Source organism: Trachypithecus francoisi, unplaced genomic scaffold, assembly GCF_009764315.1.
Source record: "Trachypithecus francoisi isolate TF-2019V2 unplaced genomic scaffold, Tfra_2.0 Lachesis_group2, whole genome shotgun sequence".
In the NCBI taxonomy this organism is placed as follows: Eukaryota; Metazoa; Chordata; class Mammalia; order Primates; family Cercopithecidae; genus Trachypithecus; species Trachypithecus francoisi.
Window position 1 is genome coordinate 118,473,774 of NW_022681465.1, and position 25,346 is coordinate 118,499,119.

A 25,346-nucleotide genomic window follows, 5' to 3' on the forward strand; every position below is an offset into this window, starting at 1 on the left:
TCTCTCAAGGAGGCAGTGTTACTCCTGGACACGGCAGGATGCTCATGTGGGTATGTCCAGCAAACCAACCACTAACAATCCCAAAGGTAACAATTTCTTATACTCACATGGTGCTTTGTGTTTAACAAGGCATGTCCACGCCCATGGGTCTCCTTTGATTCTCACAAAAACTCAGTTTTAGTAAGAGGGAAGACTGGGAAAGTCCAGTGGGCCAGTTTGGGAGTGGCCTTGAATGTCATCCTTGAGACTTTGAACTTTGGTCCATATTCTGCCATTTACCTCCTTTCATCCAGATCACTATGGGGGTCTCATTGCAAGCCTCCCTGCCTCCAGGCCTGACCCCTCCATCCATCTACCACACCGAATGAACAATCTAAAAGGCAAACTTCCCCTTGCCACTCTCCTGCTCTGTACTCTTCAATGACTCCCCAGTGCCTTCAGAACAAATCTACAAAGCTCTTGAGATCTGGGCTCTTTCCACTTCTCCAGTCTCATTTTTCCCTTCCTGCTTCTCCCTACTTTCTTCTCCAGCCACACTAAACTCTCTTTAATTCCTTCACTGAATCTTGCTCCATCAAGCATATATGCATCGCTATATGCTTTTCCACATTGCACACACACACACACACACACTCATGTCTGCTCATCCATCAGGTCACAGCCACAGAGTGACCTCTTTTCCATGCCTCCTCTGGACCTGCAGGCCCCGAGCTTGCTTCCAGCCCATCACCTGGCTCACTGGGCTGGGACTGCTCCAGCATTTGCTCCCTACTAGAATGAAAGCTGTGGGAGGGCAGAGATTGTCCATCTTGCACACCCTTGAGTCTCTAGCACCAAGCACAGTGTCTACACGTAACAAGCACTCCATCAATGCTCATTGCATTGAATAGGACCCAGGAAGCTACAGACTGCTTGTTTTGCTATATATTCTGCCAGTTGTTTAAGAAGTCAGCTCATGAGTACCTATTATCTCTCATAGCCTAGTTCTGGGCCGAAATGCAGGGTCAGAGGAGAGGTTGCTGCAATAGAACATGAGCAGAGCTCACATTTATCCAGTGCTTCACATGCACGGTCCCATGCACTCCCATGCAGTCCTCACAAACCCTGCACATTTGGTGCTATCATTAGCATTCCCACTTTGGAGATGAGAAAACAAAGGCATGGAGAGGTGGGGCAATTTGTCCAAAGTCACAAAGTTCAAAAGTGGTGACTCTGGGGTTCAGTCCAGGCAGTGTGATGCCAGAGATTCATGCCTCTAACTACTATGCAACAGGAACATTGACCTCCAGAAGCTTCCAGGCTGGTTTTTGAGACAAGCATGCCACCACAGGATCCCAAATGCAGGGGATACCCAGAGAAGGGAAGAAGTGTGACCCACTGCAGTCTCAGAAACCCTGAGAAGGTGACGAGCTCTGGAGGGCAATGTAGAGGCTTTTGGGAAACCTGGATCCCCCAGACCCCCAGAAGAGGGGTCCTGCAATTTCACAGTGATTGACCTCAGGCCAGGAAGCAATGCCACAGCCAAGCTGCCACTATGGGCCAGAGACTCCTGAGAGCCCAGAATGGAAAACAGTGCGACTAAATGTCAGGGTTTCGGGTCCCAGCCAGACGTGGCTGCCCTATACCGAGCTCCATCCTCCTGCCCTGGAAGGAAGAGCAGGGAGAGATTCCACAGGAGCCCTCAGGAGAGCTTCCGAAAAGGTCCCCCCTGCCAGGGAGCAGGGAACAGCAGGCGCTGTGGCGGCCAGGTCGGGGTGGGGCAGCCTGGGTCTGTGTGGGGCAGCCGGCAGCCGGGCCACCCGGACACCTCTGACAGGCAATTTCCAATTTCCTATGGAATTAAAGTGTAAAAGCAGAGAGTCCGTCACTGTCTGCTGCCTCCCTGGGAGGGGAGAGAGTTACTGCTGCAGGCTTGAAAAAGCTGAACTGTCCTTTCCCAAACAAAACAGCAACCAAGGAAGTTGGTGGTGGGAGGATGGCTTCAGGGCTCCAAGCTGGAAGTCAGGATGCCGGCTCTTCTGTCTCTACCTGCTTGGATGACCTTGGGCAAGTCCCTTCTTGTCTCTGGGCCTCAGTTTCTTCATCTATGTGAGGAGGCATTGGACAGGAGGATGCCGGAGGCTCCTTCCAGTTCTGAGAGGCCAGCGTTTGGTGATAAAGTTGGGTGTGGGAGAGATGAGGTCTTGGGGGAGAGGGAAGGGGCTGGAATCATCGTGGGTTGGAGCCATTAAAGGAACCTCTGTTCAGCCTCAGCCCCAAGGCTCCCAAACCCAGCAGCAGAACTGGGATCCACCCAGCCAAAATCAGCGAGGGAAAGCCAAAAGCATGAGTAAGGAGAGGCTGGGCCGTAAACATGTCATCTGCACAAACAGCCAGCCCCCTCTGGGGTCCCATTGGCCCTGCTGGAGGGAGGAGACTGCTATTGGGGCCCCCCTCAGCCACAACCCCAGGCCTACTCGCTTGGCCTGGGACTCCAGGGTGGAGACCTGATTGCTTAGAAGGGAAACCTGGCTGTGGACGTGCCCCGAGGAGCTGTCAGGAAGGGACAGCGGGTGGCTCTTGGCGGAAGGGAAGCTTTCCATCCTGATATCAAACAGGGTTTTCTGGGATGGTCTCCATTTCAGATCTGCTGGGCTCCCGCTTCTCCAGTCCTGACCGTTCCTCAAAGTTCTGGAAAGTGAGCAGCATGCTGGCCCTTGATCCGTGGGTCTTCATGGGCATTGCAAACACAGTATTCCCCAAACATGGCTCTTGGTTCTCTCCAAACTGTCTTCTTCTGTGGGGTTTCTGGCTTGGGGATGGTACTACCACCTAGTCCCCCAAGTGGGTGTTCCAGAAGTGATCCTTGCTCCTCCTTCTCCCTCTCCACCCACATCTAAGATGTGGCATGTGCCATGTCCTGACAACCTGACTCTGTGCATTTCCACTGGGCTGTTTCTCTCTCTCAATCTCTCTCTCCTTTTCTGGACCTGAAGTATATACAATCCAACTAAATATAATCCGGTTTTCAAACGGCTTGCTTTTTGAATTTCCTTATTTTTAATAACAAAACAAAAGCTAGAGCCATGACAATAACCTGCATTCACAATGCATGATTCTCCACCCCATCTCCTTGCCTTCCGCCCTCCGAGGGAGCCATCATCCTATGTCTTGTGTCTATTGCTCTGTTGCTTCCTGTTGATAAGACCTTACTTTATGTATCTGTACTCCTAAAGTCTAATTTTAAATTTTATAAATGGGTATTTTGTATGTAATCTTTTGGAATTTACTTTTTGCAAGCACAGTAGATCATTTCCAAATATGGCTGCAATTATTCCTCTTCCTGCCTCCACATCCCTTTTGCAACATGACTTTGAAGTTCCTTCCATCAAGAAGTGGAGTCTGTTTCCCCACCTCTTAAATCTGGGCTGGCCCCGTGTATGTTTTGACTAATATAATATGGTAGAAGTGGAATTGTGCCAGTTCTGAGCTTAAGCCTTTGGAGGATTTGTGCTCTTCCATATTTTCCTGGAAACTTTTGAACAAGTCTGGGCTAGCTTGCTGGATGAGGACTGACATGTGGCCCAATTGCCACCATTGTCTCAGCCAACAGCCAGTCAACTCTCAGAAGCAGTGACCCCTAGCTGACTCTCTGCTGACCCTGGACTCATAAGGAAGCCCAGCCAAGACCAGAACTGTCCAGCTGAGCCCAGCCTAAAATATCTACCCACTGAATTCTGAATCAAATAAGTAATTGTTTAAGCTATTAAGTTTGGAGTGGTTTGTTACACAGCAATCACCAGCTGTTACACTAAGATTCAGTCTTCTGTTGCATGCTGCTATGGCTCATTCATTTTCATGGCTGTATATATTCCACAGTGTACATACGGTTTACTCATCCACTCTGCTGTTGATGGGCATTTGTGTTTTTGATATTGTGAAAATCGCTCCATGAACTTTTTTGTACCTGTCCTCTATTGAATATGTGCAAGAGATTCCTGGTCCTCTCTAACCTCACAGCTGCTGGAAAGCTTGAGTCCATTGCCCTGACTATCCCAGAAGAAACGATCAAAAATGAAAATCACATCACGACATTCTCCTGCTCAAAATCCTTCAGTGGCTCTCCTCCAGCACGAGGGTAGAGTCCAGCATCTTTACTCAGTATTTAAGGCCCTCTGTGGCCGGGTCAGTGCTGGCACCTCTAGCCTTAACGTCTCTTTGACAACAAGCTCTACCACTAAAAATCTATGAGACCTTGGACAAATTCCTTCTCTTCTTGTGCCTCAGTTTTCTCTTCTTAAAAAGGGACTAAAGACACACTGAGGTGGGGGGATTAGTGAGTTAAACTTTACAAAGCTTTAAGACAGCACTTCGAGCAAAGCACCCCACAAATATTGGCTCTTATTGTTGTTCTTACTGTTGTGAAAAATGGAGTCAAATGGTAAGGCTGATGTTTCCCAGGGTACGTCACCCCTCAGGGTCTTTGCCCATGTCTGTCCCTCTGCTCAGAAAGCCTGCTCTCTCCCTGCTTACCTGGCAGGCTTGCCTGCTCAGCCTTCTCCTAGTCTCACTCCGTGTCTTTCCTACTGATTCCCCACTGCCCAGAAGAACTGACCTCACCTTTTCCCACCCCACTGGCCCCTGCATACATGGCTATCACTGCTCATGTTTGTTTACTGGGCCTCCTTGAGGGCAGGGATGATGGCCCATTCATCTCTGTATCCCAGGGCCTCAAGGAGCCTGGCACAGATAAGTTCATGATAAATGCATTGTCAGTGAGTAAGTGAAGTACCGACCTTATTTTCCCTGAGCAATCATTCATTCAACCACCATTTACAGAGTCAGCTCCATGCCAGGCACTGCCGTGGCTAAGTGGAGACCTCTGCCTGAAGGATCTCCTGGTCTGTGAGGAGAGACAGATCCCTGTGTGGATGGACACAGCTCAGCGCGGTCCAGGCTGCCACGTGGGAGCGCCCTACCCAGAACAAACAGAGAAAGAGCCCTCAAAGAGCCCACCACCACCAAGGGAAATGAGGGTTAGACCTGAGACAAAGACAAAGCTGCCCAAGCATCTAGGGTATTTGAGATTCTGATTATGCACAGGACAGGAGTTTGGAGAGCCACAGAGGTGCCCAGTGGGCCGGAAGCTGCTGGCTGCAAGATCTGGGAGTGCAGGCGCCATCTTGTTCACCTTGAAGCCCAGTTCAGCCAGGGTCTGACACAGAGGGGGTGGTCAGCATAAATATTTGTTGGATACATAATAAATGAGGACAGGAAATCTAACTAAATAAGAACTGCATTTCAGTCCCACTCTGCCACATACCGGTCAGTGACTACGGCCAGGACACATCCCCTCTCTGGCCTCAGATATTTTCCAACATCCTCTCCAACTCTCACATTCTATGATGATGCAGAGAGGCCGCCTGGACCCTCAGGGTGCTCCTGCACTGACTGTGTGTGCATGTGTATGTGAGTGTGTGCACATGCGCAGCACACTGCAGCTCTGGACGTAGGAACAAGCGCAAAATATGATAATTATCATTCTGGGAACACTTGTTCTGTGCCAGGCACAGGATGCAAAGGTCTAAGTGTTTCACATGTATTTCCTCATTTTCCTCTTACCCAAACTGCACAAAACGGGTGATGTTATTACCACAAACCCAAACTGTTCAAAACGGGGGATGTTGTTATCCCCATTTTATAGCTAAGGAAACTGAGGCCCCTGTGTTGGAATAAATACTCCCACAGATGGTAAGTGGCAGATGTGGGATTCCAAGAGAGATCTGTTGGACTCCAAGCTCTTAGCCACTACACTCCAGGGCCTCCCACAGGAGTCTACCCTCAGACTCCTGGGTGCATGTCTTTCTGCCACTTGAGGGCAACTTTTGGTGACAGAACCTGGCTGAGAATTCAGAGATGACCAAGGCCAAGGCTGGAGGGAGCTGGGGGTGGGTGAGTGAAGGGCGTTCAGCTTCACTGCCTCTCCAAGCCTGTGAACTGCAGCCAAATCCCCCATGTGAAAGACCTGGCTTGGGCTTTCCTGGGCTTGCATGCGAGTTTTTGCTTTGCTCAACCAAAGGGCTTCCTGCGGTGCTCTGGACTGTTCTTTCTGGCCAGGCTAAGGGAGGGCAGAGGTCAGCGGAGGCCCTGCCTTTGGCTCACCCTCCCAGAGGGTGGATTCCCAGCAAGCCTGAGAGATCCTGGAATGGTCTCTCAGCATACAGGCGGGAGTACTGGGATATTTGTTCCCCCGGACACAGCTCCCTCCCTCATGTGCCACAGAGCAGCTTAGAGGGAGCAGCTCAGCACTGGAAACCCAGCCGCAGGAAAGGCTGTTACAGGCTGGTCTTTGAAAGGGAGTTCTGTTTCTTAAAGTGCTTAGGGGAGAAAATAAGCGAGAAAAAGAGAGAGGAAGGAAAGGAAAGGAAAGGAAAGGAAAGGAAGAAAGGAAAGGAAAGGAAAGGAAAGGAAGAAAGGAAAGGAAAGGAAGAAAGGAGAGAGAAATTGACCATACTAGGGGCCTTGTCTGTTGAGTCAAATTTCCTGATGGACTCATCCCTAATGATGCCTGAAATGGAGGCCACCGTGGGGCTGTTGTTGCAAATGTACTTAGTGGATGGATCATGGCCTCTTCTGCAGCTGCAAGCTCCCCATTCCAAGGCCCCAACTCAACAGGTCTGATGGAAGGTCTTGGATGCTGATTCCAAATAGAGTCACCCTGGCTGGGAGGGCCTTGCTGGGTCCCCAGGGAAAGATTTGGATGGTGGGGACCTAATGCTGCAGCTGAAGCTCCTGGCCTTCCAGGAGGGCAGGGCAGGGTCAGCGAGCCTCAGGGGCCTTCCTTGCAGGTTCGGGGGCCTCAGGGGGAACATGGCCTGGCTCTTCAGGGACTGTCCCTGGAAGTGACCTGAACTCCAGGGACTCAGGCCAGAAGCAGCCTCTGTTGCACACACCGCTGCCCCTCTGTGAGGTGTGGGAGTGGGTGGGGAAAAGACTTGCTCATCCAGGCCTTTGGAAACATCCCGACATACTTTCTTCCAGGCAGGCCGAAGTCATTTTCCAAGTATTTCACTTTCCATTTCTTCTCCAGATCTGGTAACAGGGTGTTCCTGCCCTCTTCCCCTTGCTGACCCTTCTGCCTGGGCCCCGCCCCTGCTGTGTTTCATCAAGTCGACACGCTCTAAGAAACCAGGCCAAATCTGCACTCTGCCCCACGGATGGCGCAGATGTGGGTAACCGGCCCCCCTCGGCCTGCAGAAGTTTACCTTCAAGCCTAGAGGACAGCTATCCAGAGGGAAACAGGCACCGGATGCGCAGTGGGTCACGGGCTTTGAGGTCTGGCTTCTCTACTGTGTTACCCTGGGAAAGTGTCTTGAGCTCTCTGAGTCTCTACGTGCTCATCTGTGAAATGGGGGCTACCCTATCTCCCTTGGAATGTTGTGAGGTTCAGAGAGGACAATGAACGCGTTTGCAGTCCATGTGCACATCTGGGTTCATATTGGGGATCCGATGCAGCTTTCTGATTTAACTTTCGGAGGTGGAAGTCAACTGTTGGAGATCTCTCTCGGGGACAGCCTTTTTGTGTCTTTCTAGGCATGCAGAAGCAGTCCAGGCAGTGGAATCAGCCAAAACTGACTACGATCTGGTTATACAGCTTCCCAGCTGGGGAACCTTGAGCAATTCGCCCACCTCTCTGGGCCCCAGTTATGAATAAAATATAAAAGAAAATGCAGGTAAAATGCCCCCTTCCTCAAGGGGTTGAGGTCAGGATTAAGTGGCATAATGCAAGCCCTTGACACAGTACTTAGCTCGAGGGAAGGTGACAAATAGTCATGACTCTTTTTCGGGATCAGGGTGATGGCACAGTTTCCAGCCCCTCTCCCTGAGATGCCATGGGAGGTTCTTGGCTGGGAAGCCAGCTGTTTCTTTGTCTGAGAGGAAGAAGATGCTATACATCTTGCTCTTACTTAACCCTGCTCCCTCCCACTCACTACCACCCTTTTTCTTTTTCCAGGCCACATGAGTTTTGCAGAGCAGACGTAGAAAACAGAGAATGAAAAAAAAAAAAAAAAAAAGAGGAGAGATCTGAAGCCAGAATGGGCGTCATGCAAGAGGCTCTAGAGTTGCAGACAGTTGCAGCCCAGATACGACGTGCAAAGAGAGACGTCCCAGATCTCCCAAGCAGAACTCCGGCACACTTTGAAGTGTTGACAACACATAAAATTAAAAGCATCACAATGCGAATTATCACGTTGTTTTTTCCACTTTGATAGCCTCAACAAAGCATTTTATACTGATGAATCAATACAAATGTCTCTTTATAAAGACATTGGAAACAAAAAGATACATTTTTTTTTTCCTTAAGAGAAACCAACACAATTAACAAAAAGATTTCAGCTCTGGCATGCAGGATAGCTCTAGGTAACAGTGAGTTTGTCTCTCCTTTTAACAGTGGCCTTGGAGGTCACTGCTGTCTACTTGCTTGGATCACATCATTCAGCCTCCGATGACTGTTCTGCCTGCTGATTAGTCAGCACCATGAGATGAGACAAACAAGCCACAATTGCATTGCTACTGCCTCATGACTGCACACACATGTGTGTGCACGTGTATAACAATATGTATATAGAGTGTGTAAATATATATAGGCGTGTGTGTGTGTGTGTGTTTGTATGTGTGTGTGTTTTGAGGTTTGGTAAAATAAAGCTTGCAAATTAGGATTAATTTATAACTCGTTATAATTTGATTATTGGCTGGGACTCCCTTTATGTTACAGCAGATGGACTTTTGCGTGAAATATTTTCCCCGAGTTGCTATAGAGATGTGCCAACATCTCTCTGCTGAAGTGATTCCCTGCAGGCCTGTTTGTTGTTGTGCCCGGTGCCGAATTACTTGCAGGCTGAATCACTTACAGCCCTCACAGAGGCTGATGAAAGAGCCCTGGGACCCTGGGAGTCTCCAGCCTCTCAGCTACTGCCACCAGGGATGGGCTGCAAAAGTCATTAGGGCTAGATTGGAGGGCGGGTGACTGAGCTGGTGGGTGGAGGGGGGTGTCCAGGTGAGCCAGGCAGCCACAGGGGAGAGGGCTGCTGTGGGCAAGGAATATAACTCAGGCTAATCTAAGACCTACTGTATGGCCAGGCACAGTGGCTCACACCTGTAATCTCAGCACTTTGGGATGCCAAGGTGGGTGAATGACTTGAGACCAGGAGTTTGAGACCAGCCTGGTCAATGTGATGAAACCCCGTTTCTACTAAAAATACAAAAATTAGCTGGGAACAGTGGTGTGTACCTATAATCCCAGCTACTCAGGAGGCTGAGACAGGAGAATGGCTAGAACCTGGGAAGTGGAGGCTGCAGTGAGCTGAGATCACACCACTGCACTCCAACCTGGGCGACAGAGCCAGACTCCGTCTCAAAAAAAAAAAAAAAAAAAAGCCTACTGTAGCTAGATGTAGTTCTAGGAACATGTAAACATTCCATTTATCTGTTTAGTTCCTATAGCAACCCTGTGAGGGGAGTCCTGTTGTTCCCACTTTTCAGGTGGGGAAAATGAGGCAGAGGAGTTAAGCTATTTTCTCGAGCTACCACCACTGCAGTGATCTCATCAATGATGTCTCCCCAAAATGGGGGTGAGGTGGGATAGATGGGATACTGGGAGGGCAGCTGGGAGAACTGAGAAGCCACAGGCTTGGCGGGGTAGCCAAATTTAGCCCTCTGCCAATTCCTCTGGCTGTCGGAGGATCCTCAGACAAAACCTCCAAACTCCATCACGCAGCTCACAGTCCATTTGGGCAGACACACTCAGGCCTGTCTGACGAGCAACATAAACATGGCCAAGCGCCTCATGAGACGCTGTGGGTCCTGACTCTTGAACCAGAGACTGAGTATGGGAGCCCCAACTCCCCTATTCCCATCACAGGCAAAGATGTGAATCAGGAAATGTTTCCAGAGAGCAGAGTTTACAAAAAGGGTGGCCCGGAGTGGCGACAAAGGCGTGGGCTTTGAAATCAGACAGACCCAAGTTAGAATCTCGAATCCACCCTTGTCCAGATCTGTGACTTTCCTCATCTGTAAAATGGGATTCATTGTACTTACCTGGCAGAGTTAGGCTCAGCTCTCCCAGTAGAATGGAAGCTCTCTAGAACAGTGCCTGGCGCACAGCAGACCCTGTGAAATACATGTTGAATAAATGAGTATGGTTTTAGTACATCTGGCATGTAACAGGTCTTACTAGATAGTAGAAATTATTTCGATCCAGCACTTTTAGACTTTGGAGCCCATTTTCTTCTTTCATATTGTTAATTTCCCTTCTCGGGCAGTGTCAAGATCCTGAGTCCTTGAGCCTCTTCCCCAGCCCCTACCAACCCATGTAGGCAGGATTCTTGGAGACTACAAACTGCTCAACATGTTAACCAGTATCTCAGTCCATGGAGATCTCTTTCTAGGATAGCACTTTAGTCAGGACTCTTTAGATGACAAGGACAAACACTAACTCGATCTGTCTTAATAAATGAACAAAGGAACTTACTAATAGGAGTAAATGGCTTCAGGTATGGCTGAATCCAGCTGCCCAGCTAATCTCTTTACATTTCTTAAATTTATTCTCTTTCAGTTTGAATCTACCTTCAGGCAGCCTCTGCCCTTGTGATGGTAGCATAGCAGTCCAGCTTCAGGACTACCTCTCACCAGCTCAGCACCTTAGCGAAAAGAGAACTCCTCCCAAGGGTTTAAATACAAGCCCTAGGACTGCATTTTATTGAATGTATTATATAATGTATTATAATATACTTGGGTCACATGCCAAGCCATACCATGTATCCATCCTGGAAACCTGGAGGTGGAGTCAACCCCACCTAAATCAACATGGCCTGAGAATGGGGAAGGAGAAGTTCTCCAAGGGCAAGGTGGAGGTTCTTGACAGAAGAGGAGAGAGACGCTGAGTAGATGAGAACAGCCAACATCTACCACAGAGCGGAAAACAACAACCTTGATTCTCATGACAAGCCTGAAAGGTAGTTATGATTCTTCTCATTTTGTAGAAAACGGAAGCACAGAGAGTCTGGGGACCCTGCCCAAGACCACATAGTGTGTCAATGGCAGATTCAGGGTGGGAATCCCCAAGGCTGTGTTCTTGCCAGGACTTTATAGAAGGAAGTGAGCTTCGCAGCAGGTCATGAACTAGCAGTTGGAAGATAAGTGAAAAGATACAGATGGGCTCAGAATCCCGGCTTCCACAAGGGGAAGCCTCTGGGCCCACGCAGGACTGTTTGTGGTTCTTGCTCTCATCTGTGCTGAGTAGTACAGGTCTCAAGATAACTAGGTACTTGCTTTTCTTCATCTTTCCCAAATCCCAGAACATATTGTTGGTCATGTTTGCAAATCTTATAAGCAATTTATAATTTTATTTGAATTTTCTCAAGTCAGAAATAATTTGACTGTAGCATTATTAAGAATTCTATTTTCAAACTTTTTTTTCCCCAGACTTCTTGGTGGTTCTCTTTATTTGGAGAAACCTTTATATCTTCACACAGCTGGGATCTTCCAAGGTTTTGGATGAGTGTGCCTCAATTCAGTCCTCAAGACCTATGCTGTATTTGTTTCCTTCCCTCTTGATCCACCTCCAGCCCTCATTCAATTCTAAGTCTCATCACGCCTTTGAAGGCTGCCCTGCTAGTTTCAAACCTGTGCTTTTTCCTTTGTTCAATCATGACCCTGCTTATGACACTACAGAAAGAACAGCTTTGCAGACTCTGGACTTGGTTCCAGGTGTCTGCACTCAAAATTTATGTTGCCCTTCAATTTACCTGTAGAATCTTGCTTTTCAAGAATTGGTTCCACATAAAGTTTCTAAGGGGCTTTTAAAACTGTAAAGCAATATAAATGATAGATGTTATAAAATCTAAGATCATTTGTCCATGTTATTCTCTATCTGTTGGTTCCTTCCTTATTGAAAATTGGTGTATAGATGGTAGGTAGATAGACAGATTTTTATTTTGGTCTATCTCCTTTACTAAACAGTGAGCTCCATGAAAATATGGATCATCACTGTCTTATTCACCATTATATTCTCAGCACATGGTATTGTCCTGGCATAGAACAGATCCTCAACAAATGCTTGCTAAATGAATGCATGCATGAGTGAGTGAATGAATGAAGATGCAAGTGGATGAGTGTGTGGAAAACTTGGTCTGGCTTTCCCAACCAGATGAGAAAGCAAAGGCGCCGGAGTTAGCTTCATCTGTTGCTTCCTAGCAATGTGACCCTAGATTGACCTTTCTGTGCTTCCATTTCCTCATCCTTGAAATGGGGAAAATATTTCACTGAGGACACCAAAAGATCACCTATGTGAATTCAATGTTTGATGTAGTAAGCGCTCAATAAATATCAACACCCTTCTCTCTGCCCTTCTTGGAGATTCATTAATGCCTACAATGGTGGGCAAATACTGAGTGTTTGGTGAATATTTTTTGATGGATAGATGGATAAGTTTATCAGAGTGATGGTGGCCACACGTTGGGTGTGGTATTTCCATTCTGGCTTGAGTGAAAACTGTGAGATGTGTAACTGAACCAAGAATTCAGGTAAGCACTGGGCATCATAAGAAGTTGGAATGGGGGCCGGGCGCGGTGGCTCAAGCCTGTAATCCCAGCACTTTGGGAGGCCGAGACGGGCGGATCACGAGGTCAGGAGATCGAGACCATCCCTGGCTAACACGGTGAAACCCCGTCTCTACTAAAAAAATACAAAAAACTAGCCGGGCGAGGTGGCGGGCGCCTGTAGTCCCAGCTACTCGGGAGGCTGAGGCAGGAGAATGGCGGGAACCCGGGAGGCGGAGCTTGCAGTGAGCTGAGATCCGGCCACTGCACTCCAGCCCGGGCGACAGAGCCAGACTCCATCTCAAAAAAAAAAAGAAGTTGGAATGGGGAGGTCAGTCGGGTCTGTGTGCGTGTGCTTGTGCATGCATGTGTGCATGTGGATTTGGGGAGAGGTGTGCAAGGAGAGGACACAGTTATCCAGTGTCCACTGATTGTAGTTTAGAATTTAAAAAGTTAAATTCTAAAAAGTTTAAGTTGAGAATTAAACAGGTACCTGGTAGCCCCTGGAAATTCTTAAGAAGGAAAAATATAGTGGGAATTCTCTTAGCACTCACATGAAGGACAGACCTGAGCAAGGAAAGGCTGCAAAGCCTGTTCTAGTAATCTAGGAAAAAGAGAAGAAGGACGGGTAGGTATTCAACAAACCATTTTGACAGGAAAAGTAAGGTGAGGCAAGTCTTGAAGACTCCTTGGATCCATAAATCAAGAAATCTTTTTGGGTATGGAGCAAAAGAGAAGAAGGGTCCAAATTTGTTTTTATTTTTCCTTCTAAAATTGTAAGTATGATTTTTTTATTACAAAATAATATAGCTCCACTCTAAGATATAATTGGAAAATGAAAGAAAAAATAATCACCCATAATTCTGTAACCAGAACACCACCGTGACTTCATTTTATGACTCCAAATCTATGACGTTAGGAGAATGAATGAGTCTGCTGTGTTCATGATGGGAACATAGAGAAAGGCTCAGAAGAGTGTTAAAGAGAAGCCATTGCTGAGCTCACTTGCTCATTTGCTTATTTGATTCAACACCACAAGGGAGACCTCAATAGCAAAAAAACACGTCTTGACATTGTGTTGGAATCTCCCAGCCTCTTTACGCAACTCTGATGTCAACAATGTCAGGTTACCTCCAACATGATCACCAGGGTCCTCTCCTTTCCCCACCACATAGCAAACATTTTAGTTTAGTTTAGTTTTTAGTCTTTTTTGCATCTGCTACCATTTTCTTATTGCATGTGATCTTCTTTTGGGAGCATTCCTTACTGTGTGTAGTCCTGGCAATCTGAATTCTTTCTGATACGTGTGTAGGTCAATGGTTGCTTGCCCTGTCCATCTGCTAGATGACTCCATCCTTTCCATATTCTCCTGTTAGTGTCTGGGAAGGTTGGTTCATCAGCCTGCCGGTCTGTAGGTCAGCTGGCTAACCAGATTTGGGGGAGGCAGACAAGTTAGCCTTACAATCCACTGGCTCACTGACAAAATGATCCATCGGTCAATCCGTTGGTCTGCTGGCTGGCCGTTAGTCCAACTGTCCACTTATTGGTGTATCAGCCATGCCATTGGCTCAACCGTTCCTTGGTTATTTCACCAACCTGTCAGCCCGTGGGTCAGTCTCTCCATGAGCTTGCTGGCCGGTGAGCACCTCAGTCAGTCAGTAAGCCTGTCAGTTGCCAGTCGGGCCACACCCCTGATGAACCCCTCCAGCTAGTGATCTCAGTCCTCACCTGAGCAGGCAGGGCATGGAGGGAGAAGCTCATTTCCTCTCCGGTGAGGTCGTTTGAAGTGCTCTGTCAATTCTGTGGAAACTTTAAATCAAAAGTTATTTATGAGGTACCAGAGTAAAAACAGCCTCGTCATTGTAAATTACTAGCAGCCAACTTGAATTCACTCATTTTCTTTTAAAATTTTAAAATACTTAGAACCCTGGTTTTTCTTCTTGTCTCTGCTCCCACTCCCCGGGCCTGCCTCCTCCTCCTCTGTCATTTTGGGGGGTTGGTTTTCAGAAGCATGTGACTTCACCAACTGCTCCTCATGCCAACCAGAGGTGCCAAGGTCCATGAAGAGATGAGTCACCCAGCTGGGAGAGGAGGCTATGGGGAGCCAGGCAGGTACCCAGACCCTGGGCCTTGGGCCTTGGGGTTCTGCTTAGGTGTTTGTGACCCTGAGAGTAAGGCAGTAGACCAGACCATGAGGCTCTTTTTCACTTGGAGGCCCCTCTTAGAACAGTAGAACTGGACAGATGATTCTCCAGGGATCCAGCAAAAAGGGTTAAGGAACTGTTTTCCTGCAGACTTTCCTTGCTTTCTGAGGGTGCGGGGAGGCAGAGTCTGTTTAATATTCAGAGTATGCTTCTGGTTAGAATGACTGAGAGAGCAGGCAGCATCCTGAGTGCCAGGACGCCTGGGTTCCAGCCCAGCCCACGGCCAAGAGCAGAGGAAGAAGCTGACTCTTGACCACCGCCTGCCTCCCCACTGAGCCACTCTCTTTCCAGGTTTCTTATGACCACTGCCCTCCCTCATCTCCATGTCAGGCTCTCTTAGTGCACCTCAACTAATCTCCGAGAATCGACCCTGTGCATGGGATTGAGCTGTCAAGTTAAATTCAATAACAGAAATGTACTCGCTGCTTATTGAGGTCAGGATCTCCTGTCCTCTCCTTCAAATGGGCACATGCTTTCATTATTTAGGTACCAAATATTTATTGAATACTTGCTGCCTCAAAGCACTGGGCTAGGTCTGAAGATATAGCATTTAGTAAAGCAGGCATTGTCCTTGCCTTCCTGGAGATTAGAGTCTTGGCAGATTTAGGCATTAATGAAATAATAGCACAAAAAAACCTCGGTTTAATCTACTGAGATAGGTGCTTTGACAGAAAACACCAGTGGTCTAGGAGGAAGACTATAACAAGGCTTAATCTGGTGGCACTTTGGGAGGCCAGGGACTTCTCTAGGTAAATGATTGAGTATGAAGATGAACAGTTATTATGGTAAAGGGAAAGCCAGGCACAGTGGCTCATGCCTGTAATCCCAGCACTTCGGGAGGCTGAGGCAGGAGGATCGCTTGAGCCCAGGAATTCGATAGCAGCCTGGGCAACATGGCAAGACCCTGTCTCTACAAAAAATGAAAAATAAAAAAATTAGCCGGGCATGGTGGTATGCATCTGTAGTCTCCCCTACACAGGAGGCTGAGGTGGGAGGATCACTTGAGCCCAACACGTCGAGGCTGCAGTGAGCCATGATTGAGACACTGTGCTCCAGCCTAGGCAACAGAGCAAGATCCTAACACAGAAAAAAAAAAAAAAGGGTAAATGGAGGAATGATCATCTCAGGAGAGGGTACAGCACATGCCAAATCCCTATAGAGGGAGGGAGCCTGGAACATCGAGGCAGCCAAATAAAGCTCCTTGCAGCTGTTGACAGAGAGTGTGGGAAGTGTGGTGAGATAAGCACATAGAGAGACAGGCAGGAGCTTCCTTTGTTCATTCGTTATTATGTTCTTTCATTCATTCATGCACACATGCATTACACTTACATTCATTTTCTCATTCATTCCTGTATTCATTCAACAAATAACTTACTGGGTGCCTACTCTATGTCTGCCTCTCTGTCAGAGCTCGGTGACTGCAAGCAACAGAAACCAGGATTGGTTAACAGTGCAGGCTGGGTAGCTATTAGAAGGATGCCGAAGAACCACAACATTGATGGGATGTAGGAGGAGCAGGCTTAGAAAAGAAGGTTGTCTGGCATCTCAGGCATCTCCGGGAACCATAGCAACCATCTTGCAGCTGGACCTATAAAGTCAGCCACTGCTGCAAAAATAAGTGTCCTCTGGCCATTCTCCCTTTTTGCATCTTGTGGTATCAAGATGCAAAGTTTTAGGAGGAAGTTCCCTCTGGCTGTCATATACCTGCCTCCTACCATACCAGGTCTACAAAATAAAGGATATAGTCCCTTGGCTTTCTTAATGGTTAGCCAGCCCCTGGGTTTCCACCAAGACTCCATGCAAAGAGGGAGTGGTGATTCTCTGAGGGATTTAGGGTATTCATACAGAAGATAGACAAATGTTTGGTATCCCCAAGTTACCTATAGTTCATTACAACTTTCAAGTCCTAATGGTCAAGCTAGGAGCTCCCACAGCCTTCGTGGCAATGGTTCTCCTTTGGAATTCTGGGTACCATGTGATCTCTGATGCTAACACAAAAAAACGGCTTTTTGTACACATCTAGATGTGTGTTTTTTTTTTAACCTGGTGTTTGAGTTGCTCTCTAAGGTATTTCCTGATGACATCCTTGCTCCCTCTCAGGTATTATATGTGCGGGTGTGGTGGTGGTGAGGGTGTGACCCCATAGGGCCAGGTATGACTTGGCTAAGGCCACCCAGGAACTGGTGCTAGCGGCAGGATTTGGACTCAGGCTTAGCTGGCTCCAAAGCCAGTGCTCTTTCCACTACAATCCTCAGCCTTCAGAAAACCAGCCCTGACCCGATCCTTAAGAAGTGGGTCTTCATATTCTCAGCAATAAGCAGGTGAGGCTAACCCCAGGAACACTCTCTGTTGGTCTCTACTATGTCTTTAGGCGCAAGCTTCACATCCAAGACCTCGGAGTCTTGGCTTATGAAACAGGCATGAAAATCTTCCCTTTGGCACCTCTCAGTGTCAAGGTGAGAACATACCAATTTGATGTCGGTTGAGAATCTTTCGGAAGGTCAAAGCTCAGAATTGTCATGGTTCCCCTGAGCTCAGAGGGTGCAAAGGGTTGAGTAGGATGAGGCTCATGTAGGAGGCAGCAAGGCCTGTACTTAGTGGACAGGAAGGAGAGGTGTGCCTGGCTTTGTCCTCTTTGTTAGTGGAAAGGGGGGCAGGGGCAGTCACAAGGCAGAGGACCCCCCTCCCTGTGGAATCTGGTTAGCGTGCTTGCATGGGGAAGAGATGGTCCTTCCTTTGTGAGAAGCAGAGGAAGGAGGTCGCTGCTTAGGGTGTCTTCTCAGTGCGAGGAGAATTTCATTTTAAGGACCATTCCTTTCACCAATCCCCAAACGTCAGTTTGCTGATTAAATCATATGAGTGAGCACACATGTACACACACATGTCTGCATGTGGCAGGGCAGGAGGTGGATGTAGGAGTAGGACTGACTCAATATGCATGGAAATCAGACATGCCTTTGAGCAGGTGTGCTGAACTGGGGGCATGGACCCACCAGACATGATGTACAGAAGCCATGAGGAGATTCCTGGAGAGAATAAGAACTTAAGAAGGACTTGGGCACAGACAGCTGACCTGGGAGGTCGCAAGAAGGGCACAGGTATGACTCCTTGGATTTGTCCCCAGCCCAAGTCCGTGGCTTCATATCTGGGTTCAGCAACAAGCTAGCAGCAGGCTGTGTGGGTAGAATGGAAAGTTCTGTAATACACTGGGCCCAGGAAGCCCTGCTGTAGGACTCAAAGAGGGAGAGGGCCATTCTCCCCATTATTGCCACAAATCTTCATGAGAGTTTGGCATCTGCAGGATTTAAGTGCAGCTGCCACAGGAGACAGGGGTGCAGCCAGAGCGCTGTGAGGAGATGTGTTCACAGGCACAGAGGGACCATCCTGGGGATCTTTGGATGGGAGGGGTTTATTTTACTAGATGCCCTGGGGGGGGACTCATTTTCTACTGACTATGTACTATGTGCCAGACATTTTCTCCCACATTGCCTTCTCTGTGACACTTTCTCTAACCTTCCTACTTCACTTTTTTTCTCTTCTCCTCTTCGGAATTTCTACCCATCCTTCATCTGTCCATCCATTCATCCATCTATCCATCCATCCATCCATACACCCATCCGCCCTCTCAGCAAAAGAGAAACACTTAGTGGTGATATGTCACAGTTTGTTAACCACTTCCCTATTGAGGGAAGCTTAAGTTATTTCTAGTTTATGCTCTTATAAACAATAGTGCAATGAACATCCTTGTGCATGCCTTGGAAAGTATTTATTGAGCACCTACTTTATACCAGATTTGTCCTATGTTCCTTTGTAGTATTAGTTAAATTTTTAATAAGCATGTCTTGACTTCCCAACCTTTGTAAACCAATGGAGTGTTAGGACCTTGCCTTTGCAGTCCCTATAACTCACTGTGCCTACTAGGTGCTTAAAAAACATCGAATGAATAAATGGATCAATGAATAAAAATAATGAGCCACCCATGGAGCCAAAATATGAGCCTCAACGGGACACTACAGCTTGACTCCTACCAATGAATTCATTCCTGCTCTAGCTGTCTGTGGTGGTCTGCTTTCAGTATTTGAAGGCTTTTCTGTTTTTCAAAGCTTTGGTATTTGCTCCTGTCTGCACTTTAGTCTCTGTATTCGGCTTCATCAAAGGCTGGGAAGTTAGAAAGGGGAACAAGGAGGGGAATAAATGAAGTGGAGGCCCTCAGCCATGAGCACATAGGAGCAGAGTTCAAGCATCTTCAAATCATCCTCCCACATAGCTCTAGGCTGCAGCCTCATTAAACAGCTGCCCATCCAGCCACCTGCTCTCCATGTGCTCACCTTCTTGCCTTTGCTGGTGCTGTTCTCTTGGCTTGGAATGCTTTAACTCATTCAAACACCACGCCCTAAAATGTTTTCCCAAACTTTCTGCTAGGCAGAGCAAATGGATCCAATGTTCTGCTCTGGCAAAACCTTCTGTATCTCTTCCCACGTTATAGTGGCCAACTCTCCAACTGCCCTGCGAGTTCCACTAAGCAGGCACTGCAAGGATGACAAACAGATTTTACCTCAATGTGCCATCTCTGATTAATTAGTAGTGGCCACCCAGAGTGATCTGTCTAAAGCAGCACAGGCCAATCTAATTTTAATGGGAGACACATATAATTTAGAAGTTTCCAGTAGCTGCATTCAAAAATGAATAGATAAATTAATTTTAATAATATATTTTAATACATTATATTCAAATATTGTCATTTCAACCTACAATGTATATAATGCTATCAATGAGATATTTTTCATTATTTTCTTCAGTCTGGAGCCTTTGAAATCCAGCACGTATATTATACTTACATCTCAATTCATGTGCTAAATCTTTATTAGAAATGCTTGATGTCTATCAAGGTTTTATAAAATCCACAGTTGGAAAAGTAGATTCACGTACCTAAGTTACCCCCAAACTTATGTAAAATTTTTCAGTAATGAAATTATCAGCTGTTACATTTATTTATTTATTTATTTACTTATTATTTTTTGAGATGGAGTCTCCCTCTGTCTCCCAGGCTGGAGTGCAGTGGTGCAATCTTGGCGCACTGCAACCTTTGCCTCCCAGGTTCAGGTGATTCTCCTGCTTCAGCCTCCAGAGTAGCTGGGACTACAGGCACCTGCCACCACACCTAGCTAATTTTTGTATTTTTAGTAGAGATGGCATTTCACCATGTTGGCCAGGCTGGTCTTGAACCCCTGACCTCAGGTGATCCACCTGACCTCCCGATCCTTCCAAACTGCTGGGTTTACAGGCATGAACCATTGTGCCCAGCCCAGCTATTACATTTAAATTAATTTTTAACTTTAAAAGTACAGTTTCTTAGCAGTGCTAGCTACATTTCAAGTGTTCAACAGCCCCACATGGCCAGTGACAACAGTGTTAGGGAGTGGCTATCCTGTGCCTGATATTAGCTATTCCTAGTTTTATTGACCTCTTTATCCCCAGCTCCCAGGCGAGCTCACTCAATTTGTGAAGGAATGCATGAGGCATCCACTGCGTGGATGTCTTAGCAAGTTAGGGTGTACTGAGAGCTGGCACATTCAGCTGTCTTACCCAGAGAGGGAAAGGGTGCTAAGGAGCCTCTGAAGTTTTCTGAGGAGGGGAGACAACAGCAGATTCGCACATGAAAGAGATAGCTCTGGTATTGGGGAAGAGACCAGGGGGTGGATGTGCCTGGGGTGGGCAGTGGGCACTGGGCAGGGAGGAAGCACTGCAGTTACCAGCTCAGAGTTGGACAAGATGGTTAAAGCCACAGTCAAGGCTGGGCACCGTGGCTCACGCCTGTAATCCCAGCACTTTGGGAGGCCAAGGTGGGCAGATCACATGGTGAAACCCCTTCTCTACTAAAAATACAAAAATTAGCCAGCTGTGGTGATGCATGCCTGTAATCTCAGTTACTGGGGAGGCTGAGGCAGGAGAATTGCTTGAACCTGGGAGGTGGAGGTTGCGGTGAGCTGAGATTGTGCCATTGCTCTCCAGCCTGGGTAACAAGAGTGAAATTTCGTCTCAAAAAAAAAAAAAAGGCCGGGCGCGGTGGCTCAAGCCTGTAATCCCAGCACTTTGGGAGGCCGAGACAGGCGGATCACGAGGTCAGGAGATCGAGACCATCCTGGCTAACACGGTGAAACCCCGTCTCTACTAAAAAATACAAAAAAAACTAGCCGGACGACGTGGCGGCGCCTGTAGTCCCAGCTACCTGGGAGGCTGAGGCAGGAGAATGGCATGAACCCGGGAGGCGGAGCTTGCAGCGAGCTGAGATCCGGTCACAGCACTCCAGCCTGGGTGACAGAGCGAGACTCCGTCTCAAAAAAAAAAAAAAAAGCCACAGTCAAGATATTCTGGCTCCTTCTGCTCTTGGAAGGAAAGTCCAGAGAACTGGTAATCATTCCAGTTCTGGGGAAGGGCTCCTTTCTCTCAAGGGAGGAGCTGTATTGTTGCTGAATTTTTATTGCTACTGCGATGCATTGACTTCATTCTGAGGAAGGAGCTAGATGCCACAAGAAGTGTGGAAAGAACAGGGTCCTGAGTGAGAGGCTCTTCAAGTTCAGCTGAGTGGCCAAGTGACCCTAGGCCAAGTGACCTCACCTCTCACAGGGGGCCTGTTAGGATGCCCCTTGCAATGTGTGCTTGGCGGGTGGTGATGGTCAGTGCTGCATGTGATAACCCATATAAACTGTCTCTTAATGGGCTTGGCACATAGTCAAGGTAAGGACTTAGGCAATGGCAGTTGTGGTTGATATTAGTGTTATTACTCACACATGAACATCTGCAATGTATGTTAGATGCAAGGACTGAGATAAGAGAAGGTGTCATATAGACTGGAGACCCCCACATTACCCTAGGGCAGGAGGGACCAGGCATGGGTACGTTTTGAGACAGTGCCTTGGGGAGACTTCTCATTCTAGAGTGAGGAGATGGCAGGGTCCAGCAGAATGGTTCTCATCATGGGTACTGATGCCAGTTCACCTTGTGAAATTCCAGCTCCACCACTTACTAGCTGTGCCTCAGTTTCCTTGGCTGTGAAATGGGGAGCATAACAGTTTCCTCCTTATCGAAAGTGCTGTTTGCACTGTATCATTTTACCACTCTTTTATGGGCAATGGTACAGTCTTCAGCTCTCCGGTGACCCAGCCAGGCATCTGGTGGAGACAGTAAGAAGGGCAAGGCAAGGTTCTGCCTCATTTCAGCAGGGAGACACAATCGAGTCCCTCCCTGGCTCTGCCATGTTTCTTCAATACAGGAAACAAGACTTCATACAAGGAGCACCAGCAGGATTTGTGGAGATATCTCAGAGAAGTCCACGACCACAAACTATTGCTCACAAGTGCACAGTGATGGGCAGTGGGATAATTGGGGAAAGTCAGTTCCAGTTCCAAGCACATAACCAGAGGTCACGTCCTTGGCAATGCCAGCTTTACCAATGGGCATCTTGGCAATTTAGATAAATGCCTCCCCCAAAGCCAGGGTTGCATACTGGAAGCATCAGAATCCCTGGGGAGGTTTTTAAAAAGTACAGATTTCCAGGCCTGTCTCAGGCTCTTGAGCCTGGATCTCTGGGTGCAGGCTCAGAAATCTGTATATTTTTTAAGCCCTACCCCTACCCCCAGGTGATTCTGATGTACAGCCGGGATTGGAAACCATGGGCTTTCAGCTCTGAAATGGGAGGGGTACAAGAATGAGTATAGTGCCAACTGAACAAACCCAAGGATGTGATATCCTCAGCTGCAACGACAGATGCCCATACACTCCAGCCCATAGGATTAACTAACAGTAGAGGGCATGACAGGGCCTACTGCCATGTGACCCTTACTCTTGGTGACTCCCTCTTCCTGGAATCCTGCTCACTTTTCTTTCTAACATTGTGACTTCTCTTGTTCCAAGACTCAACCCAAATCCTGCTTATGAAGCCCACTTTAACTGCATCCACAGAGAAGGAAGTGCAGAGTAGATTAGAGGCATCAGATGTGTTAAAACCAGCCCAACTAAGAAATTCCACTTCCAGAGAATTACAGAGAAATACTAGCTTGAGTTTGTAAGGGATTATGATGAAGACATTCGTCAAAGCGCTGTTTGTGATAGCAAAAAATAGAAATGATTGTCCATCAATGTGTAAATGGACAAACAATCTGTAATTTATGTATACGGTGAGCATTGTTTGGCAAGTCACATCAATGTAATACATCGATGTGTCTCAATATATCCAATTCTCAAAAAAGCAAGTTGCGGAAGGATATACCATATCTGTAACATGGTATTATTAGATAAGCTCTAAAAACACAAAATGATTCCACATAGAGTTTGTGGTTATATCCATACATAGAAAAGTTATTAAATGTGTGTGGAAAGTATACACAATCATCTTCAAGTGATTTACCTTTTTACCCCTATAAAAACTGAAACAAAGGATGATAAATACCAGTGTTGATTAAATCTCAGTGGCAGATCAATGGATGTCACACTATTTTCTTTACTTTTAAGTATGTTTGAAATATTTTATAATAAAAGTAAAGCAAGCAAGCATTGGGGAAATCAGAGATGTAAGAGTCCGTGTAGCCTGGGAAGGGCAGAGGTAAGTCCTTGAAGATTTGGGACTCAGTGTGGGTATAATTTGAAAATGTAGAGAGAAAAAAAAAGAATGACTTGTTTGTTGTTTTGAAGCTAAAGTCTTTGACTTTTAATAAAAGCATTTAACCCATTTATACTTACTTCATAGCTGACATATTTGGTCTTCTGTCATTTTAAAGTGTTTCCCTATTGTTTAGGGTCTATGGCTCTGGCAGCACAGATGAAAGGGCAACTTTCACAAACACACGCTTGCACCACAACTCAATAGTCACCAATTCCACCCAAGCACATGAAATGTTACCAGAAGGTTTGGGCTCAGCAAACAACCCTTGTTTGGAGAAGAGGGCTCAGCCAGTGCCATGTCTTTCAATCAGATTAATCTGAAATGGGAACAGAATGCAGCAGGTAATCTTCATCCAGAAGTGGATGTTGCATTGCAACTTGGGACTCCGTTGAATGTCTTATGAAAGGACATGCCACTCTGAGAGGCAGGGAGGCATGATGGCGTGAGATTTAGAGTAAGACATAAAACAGTTTCATCTATGGTTTGCTGCAGCTGGACCCTGGCTGTTTCTGAGTGATCATTCAAGTCGACCCCATCCAGATGGCAGACATGGAGTGGGCCCGCTCTGGTTTGAGTCACATCTCTTATGCTTACCAGTTCTATGTTCCTGGATGAGTCATCTCATCACTCTGAACTTTAGCCCCTCATCAAAAGTGAGGACACTCCTATCTACCTGGCAGCATTGTTGGCAAGTTGAATTGAATGTTGGTAAATCAATTGAACTGATTTATTTTGTACTAATGTAAATGCACTATATTCCAGGGGTAAACCTGGCACGTAGTGGGTTTGCATTAGCATAAAATAAATTGGTAGATTTTATTTTTTCTCTCTCATCCCTTGGTTACTGACATACACCATCTCATTCCTCCTTCCCAGGAAGGTAGGAAGAGAAGTAAATCCCAGAGAAGGGTTGGCGCTGGCCTTGCAGGAGTTTCATCAGATGAACCACCGGGCTGTTACTGCCTATGGTCTCTCAGGGAAGGCAAGGGGTTTCTGGCTGCTTGAGAGAGGGAAGGACCCCTCATCCCCCACCCCCTGGCCCCATCCAGGGATGGGGGAGGCATCCAGGGAGTGCTGGGCCGGCCCTTCAGTCGCTGCCAGCTCTCCTTCTGAGCTTGCATCAGCAGAGAGGCGCAGCATGCTGGGGCCTGGCTGGGCCGGCTCCACGCTCCATGTGCCCTGGCCCCCATACACCATTTGTCGAGCAGCAGAACAGAATTTCCTCATAAATAAACAAGATCTTGAGTTTCACGTTGGGGAGGCGATGACAGAAGAGGGCCTGGGGCTCTCAACGTTATCTGCACCCGGGCCTGCCAACTCCTGGCCGCCTGAAGGAGCCAAGAAGAGAGAGGAAGAGAGAGGAAGGAGACCCTGGCCAAGAGCACATTCTTTGGTGGTAGAGTCACTGCCTGGCGGCTAGCCGCAGCTCCTCTCATTTCCCGCGACGTCCCTCACACTGGCCACCAGGGACTCTGGGGCTTGGCATTTACTAGAACTTCTGCCTGGCCAAGTGCAAGCACCTGAACTTTGTTGTTAGGGAGGTGGGTGAGAGGGGCAGCCAGGGCCTAGGGGATGTCAGGCCTGGAGGAGAGGGCATCTAGCAGCTTCTAGTCTAGATGGCCTGTCTTGTCCTATCCCAGGTGAATTGTTAGCTCAACCCCCAAAATGGGGCTTGCTCCATCCTGTGCCAAGCCTGATGCTGATTGAAGAAGAAACTGAGGATAATCCGACCAAAAAACTGCCCACCTCCCAGCATAGCGAGAGTGGAAAAAATGGAATACTATGCAATAGTAAAAAAGGAAGAATCATTTCCATGTGCAGAAACATGAGAGTCAAGTACACGTAGTGGTGAGCAACACAAAAGAACATACACTGTAGGATCCCATTTACTTACAGTTCAAA

The 25,346-nt window shown here is 47.4% G+C and overlaps 1 long non-coding RNA gene across 2 annotated transcripts; it reads left to right on the forward strand.

The window, feature by feature from the left end:
• The first annotated feature begins 9,500 nt into the window (after positions 1-9,500).
• On the forward strand, positions 9,501-11,857 carry LOC117064543. Of its 2 annotated transcripts, none has more exons than XR_004429522.1 (3): positions 9,501-9,616; positions 10,595-10,994; positions 11,464-11,857. It is a non-coding gene; the product is annotated as an uncharacterized LOC117064543 (long non-coding RNA). The 2 variants fall into 2 exon arrangements; XR_004429521.1 differs by having other exon boundaries at positions 9,501-9,611.
• The last annotated feature ends 13,489 nt before the right edge of the window (positions 11,858-25,346 follow it).